The 5,841-nt window shown below is 37.9% G+C and overlaps 1 pseudogene; it reads left to right on the top strand.

The window, feature by feature from the left end:
* Positions 1–3,718: 3,718 nt before the first annotated feature.
* LOC100918294 lies at positions 3,719–5,154 on the top strand (annotated as a pseudogene).
* Positions 5,155–5,841: the final 687 nt, after the last annotated feature.

Here is a 5,841-nt window from a genome sequence, read left to right as displayed (position 1 = left end):
GTCTATCCAATGAGAAGGCTCGAATCTTTTGCTTTTAAGTCCTGGACGAGGCGGAAGCTGACCAGATTCCGGAAACCTTTCATGTTACCTGTTGGTACTAGTCTTCCCCATCCTTTCTCTCTTCCACACCCCATCCCCCACCTGCACAAATAAATCACCTTTATCTGACTCAATACTTATACAATAAATCTTACAACTTTTCACATCTTTAAAAAACTTAACTATGCAATATGTTTTTTTTTTCTCTTCTGTTATCACTTATTTTGCATTATCTGGTATTGAATTCACAAAATTTGACATTTATTATTTAATACCTCTCCATAATCCACATACTGCATTGGACATTAACTACCCCATCCCTCCCATGGGGTCCCTGGGACTTCAGCCCTAGTCTCGCCAGATCTGTGTACATAGCAGCCGGTTAGAATTTGGTGTGAATGGCTGGCGGGAACGTCCTCCTTAGATGATGACTGTGAAGGCTGGGCCGGAAGCAGGAATGGGGGGTCTGGTAGGTGTTACATCTCTGAGTGTGTGACAGTGTTGGTGAATGGGACCAATTGGATGAGATATTTCTCAGTATTGAGTCACATGATTGGGGTGTCATATGATCTTCTGAAGGGATGAACTTTGTACCCTGGGACACAGGAAGTTGCAGGAAGTGATGTAACATTGGTTCCCATTGGTCAAAGAGGGTTACATTCTTTTAGTCTATCCAATGAGAAGGCTCGAATCTTTTGCTTTTAAGTCCTGGACGAGGCGGAAGTTGACCAGATTCCGGAAGCACGTGGCGGAGTTGCGATAGATGCTTTCTCTTTGTACCTGAAGATGTCTCTGATTAGTTGTTTAGGAAAGGGGGTCTTGCACCGGTCCCAGACGTTGGTAATGGTTGGTCAACAATTGCTAGTGTTAATAAGGAAGGTGGGTCTCTCTTCCCCAATGACTTCCCTCTGGTCTGGAATCCTGGTTTGCGGGTGGAGGTGGAGCAGGAGCGAAACTCTTCCTGAAGTCCTGAAAGCAAAGTCCCAGACTGTACAGGTTCCAAAGGGGGTCAAATTTGTGGCGGCGGTTTGACTTGCTTGGCTCCTGCTGCCTCCTGTCCCTCCCTCATGGCGCCTTTCTGCTTCAGTTGGGCTAGATGGCTTACCCTGCGGACGGACAGCCTTCTGAGGTCCCATCTAACTTCCCTTCCGACAATCCCGCGACCCCTCTGTGAACTTAACTGGCTTAAGTTTGGAACACAGACACATAATCTAATTTATATTTTAATATATTTAACATCCACTGGTCATCCTGCCATCTGGGGGAGGGGGAGGGGGGTAAGAGGTGAAAAATTGGAACAAGAGGTTTGGCAATTGTTAACGCTGTAAAGTTACTCATACATATAACCTGTAAATAAAAGGCTATTAAATAAAAAAAAAATAAAAAAGGAATACAGACACATAGTCTATAACTTTAAATCCTCACTATGCCTTGCCAGAGTTTTGTGCTTTACTGGAATAGCTTTTGATCACCCAGGGTCACCTCTAGGCCATGAGGCATCAGAGCAGGACGTTAGTGGAGGCATATATTAACAATTACCCTTTAATCAGTAACCCATAATTAGCATAGTAATCATACCAACAGAAAAAATCCTGAAAAAAAAAAAAAACATGAAAAATACACTTTTAGGTAATGCTTATGAACATCTGAGTCTGTAATATCAGCTATAAAATATGGTTCCATGCATTTTTGTAGTTATGTTGGAGGATAAATAAGTAACATAGATTGGTCAGGAATGGTCACACATGAAGTTCTAGAAAAGCTGCAGATTCTCCTTGTTCAAAATCTTTAATCGCAGCTAAAACGGCAATGAAAAATAATGCAAGAATCTCAATGAGGTCTGTGTCATTCATTGCTTTTTAATATAGCCTGCTTAATATTCTGATTATGCTGCTGCCATAGAATGAACAAAGAGAAACATGGGATTTTATAAAGACAAGAAAACTTTTATTAAACTTTTACAACAGTAAAATAAATTATTCATGCCTCTGCATGAATGATGGTATCCATGCTGATTAAATCAGCTCATAGGAGGCACAATATTTACATGCATAACATGTGTTCCATTTTCAAGTAACCCTGAAATGGAAATGCCCTATAAAACAGCATGGTAGTGGCCCTCAAAATGGGAAAAAAAAAGGAACTTGGAATATGGTATTAATTTATAAAAGGAGAAAGTTTAAAGCAGCTGCACTTTTGAAATCCACTAACCAGAAGCAATTTTCAAAGAAAGAAAAATCATAATAATCCACTATTTCAAAGGAACTGAATGAAGAAGAGAAGCATTAAAAATAGGTTGAGTGTAAAGAGGGCAGACATAGGGCTAGAAGAATAGAGAGATGGGTATTTATGAAATCTCATGACACCTTGGGGCTTGTTTTGTTTGGACTTTGAATACTGCAGTGCTTATTCCAAATTGGTTATTCAGCATCAGGATAATTTCCTAGAAGAGCTCCAGAACACTTTTTGGCAGGAGCTGCTCCTGGCAGGGGCATCAGTTATGTGGCCTTGGGACTTTCACTATGTTCTTCTTCTTATTTTTCCCTCTTAAATATTCTCAGAAAGTATTACTGTTCATGCATCTTCTTATCCTAAATAACTGTGCTTATGTAAAAGAGGTGGGGAAAACCTTATCATGTATAAAATCCCATAGACTGAGGAAATATAAGAGAATGAATTTAAAAATTTGAGGAAGGATTCTTTAAAAAAAAAAAGAAGGAAGGTTGGTGTGGAGTGACTTCTAGCAAAATAGCTATGAGGGATCATGCTTTTGCCTAGTGTCTTCTATTTCCATAAAACAGTCAGAAATATGTCAAACATAATAAAACCCAAAATAGCAAATAAAGAGAAAGAAAAAATTTCCATAAAGAAAACTTCACAGAAAATCAAGCAAACACTAAAGAAAAGAATAAACAAAAAAAGGGAAATAAGGTAACAAGCATTCATTAAGTATCTACTATGTGACAGGCATTGTGCTAAATGCTTTTAAAATATCAATTTCTGGAATTTTCACAAATGTGAAGGTGCTATTATTATATTTATTTTACAGTTGAGGAAGCTTAGGAAAACCGAAATTAAATAACTTGTTCTGGGTCTACTTTTTGCCTTTTTATCTATCCCTAGTGTTATCCCCAGTGTGAATATAATGCTTTGTACTTAGTAGGAACTTAATAAATGTTTATTGATTAGTAGCTGTCTCTAATGTTGTTGCTGTTATTTGTTCTTGGTACTGAAGAGGACAAATAATATTCCAGGGGTAATAGTGTCTTCTAGGTGAATTGGATTTAAGTGAGGCAGAGTTTCACAAAGTCATCAGTATATGTTTCTAGTATACCAAATAAATGAAAGAGGGAATATTTTGAAGAAAGATATAATAGAGAAATAACTACTCAAAAACGAGAATAGAACTACTGCAAGAACCCTTCCAGATGGGCTCAAAAGCTCAACAAGAATTAACAGAAAATATAAGGAGGGAAATTAGAGCTTGGCAAGATAATCTGAGGATTGTTGACCTAGAAAAAATATAAAACAGAAAATATTCATATCATATTTTAGGAAATCATAGAGGAAAATAATTCAGAAGCTTTGACGAAGCAAGGAAAAGACATGTTATTTGAATGACATTCAAGACATGCTAAATAATTCTTTTCTCTCTTTTCTTCCTTTCTGATATAGCTATCAAATCATTCTTCATGGAATTAACCCTTGGTTGTCCTCATTTTGTTTTTTCAATGACTCTTAAAAAAATGAAACCTCCATAGACCTTTCTCCCTTTTCATTAAGTAAGAACTTTCTGGCTCCTGTACCTCCTTCTCCAGGATCAGTGAAAGGTGCTTATGGGGCTGCTGCTGAGGCTTGGCTCTATGGTGAAGGAGCACAGCACCAGTGGAGGTACAAAAATAAAGGATAAGAAAACTTATTTTATAAAACAACTCTTCAATCAAGTGTAATATTGTGATGCTTATTGGTATCTAAACTTTTTGTGTTCCCACTATGCCAGCAGCTATTGTAGATCATAGACAAAAAAATTGTGAAGTTTGAGTTTGCAACCTGGATGACAAGATGAAGAAAATTTTTCAAGTTATATGGAAGTATAATTATGTTGCCAAGGACACCAAGTTTCTAGTTGTGATTGCAAGACCCATTGGAGAATTCAGAATTAATGCTGACTATCAGTACCAACTATTGAGATGTAATGTAGACTAGGCTAAAGATAATTCAGCTTGGACTAATGTTTATGAATGAAAAAAGAGAATACCTTCCAGGGAACTTTAACATGGCAGTTCAATTTCAAGTTTAATTTATTGGAGGACATGTATGCCCAGGACTCCATAGAGTTCCTAACAATCTTGGGAAGGAATTGAGATGCGATATTTTGTAGAACTTCTCATGACATTGGGTGTCGTGTTGTGTGAGGGAGTCAAGTGGCTTTTGTTTCACAGTAGTTATTTAATAAAATTTAATTTAGACTTTGGCTGCTTAATCAAAACCCTGACCAACTCTAATTTGTCTGAAGAAGAGCTGAACTTCTTTGAGATCCTCCAATTGTTCTTTCTGGTCATCTAGGATATTGATTACCTCATGAAGAGCTGCAAAAACCTCAAGGGTGGTTTATAGGAAGTGACTGAACAGGTGGAGTTGGAGCAGATAGAACCACAGTATCAGGCAAAATCCCATTCATTACTGACAGGAATGGTCTTTTTCAAAATGAGAGAAATGTTCTTTGAAGATCACATTGATGATACCAAGTATTATGGGCATTTGTACAGCCTTGGTTTGGGCTCCTCATATGTAAAGAACGGTCTGGGGAATGCCTATGAAGAGGAAGCCAGCAAGCTGTCATGACATGAAATGGGATGGACAACAACCCTTGATGTTTGAAGCTACATATGTGCACGTATGTAGGTTTTGTCTCCAGTTATATCCCTTGGATAGTAAATAATAAGGCTTTTTCTTTCTCTCTCTCTCTCTCTTTTTTTTTTTTTACCCTGCCTTCTCAAACCATTTTCTCTTTTGTCTTACAATATAATTATGACCATTCCTTCCCCAGATCCTGATGAGTAGAAGAGTCATTAGGTTAAATTTGTCTGTATGAGTCTGATTCTTTTTGTACAGCAAAATAACGGTTTGGTCATGTATACTTATTGTGTATCTAACTTATATTTTAATATATTTAACATCTACTGGTCATCCTGCCATCTGGGGGAAGGGGTGGGGGGAAAGAGGGGAAAAATTGGAACAAGAGGTTTGGCAATTGTCAATACTGTAAAGTTACCCATACATATAACCTGTAAATAAAAGGCTATTAAATAAATAAAAAAAAATTTGTCTGTATAATTAATTCATCTATTAGCAAGCATGTATGGCCAAGGGAAACATCCATATCATACTCAATTTTTTGGTAAACATACCTAGTTGGGCTTAATTTTGTTGTGCCACAGTTCCCTTTTATTGTCATGCCTCAGTTTCCCTGAACTGTTCTGCCTCAGTTTCCCTGAATTGTTCTGCCTCAGTTCCTTGAATTGTTCTGCCTCAATCCCCCTGGTTGCAACACCACCCCTCCCTCTTAAATTTAATCCAGATAAGGAGAAAGACCTTCTATCTTAGACATCGTGACTCCAGACCTTCCCAGTTTATCAGAATGTCCAGTGCCTCCCCCCATTCTGTCATTGTTCTTCTTAATCCCAATTTATCAGAATTTATGGTTCTACCTCCCACCTTCTCAGAACAGGATTGATGATCTGTTCTTGATCAGTACTTGGACTCCACCCCTGCCTTGGTCTACCCTGATAGCTTAAGAGC

Source organism: Sarcophilus harrisii, chromosome 4 (genome assembly GCF_902635505.1).
Source record: "Sarcophilus harrisii chromosome 4, mSarHar1.11, whole genome shotgun sequence".
Classification (NCBI taxonomy): Eukaryota; Metazoa; Chordata; class Mammalia; order Dasyuromorphia; family Dasyuridae; genus Sarcophilus; species Sarcophilus harrisii.
This window is presented reverse-complemented; position numbering and strand designations above follow the sequence as displayed.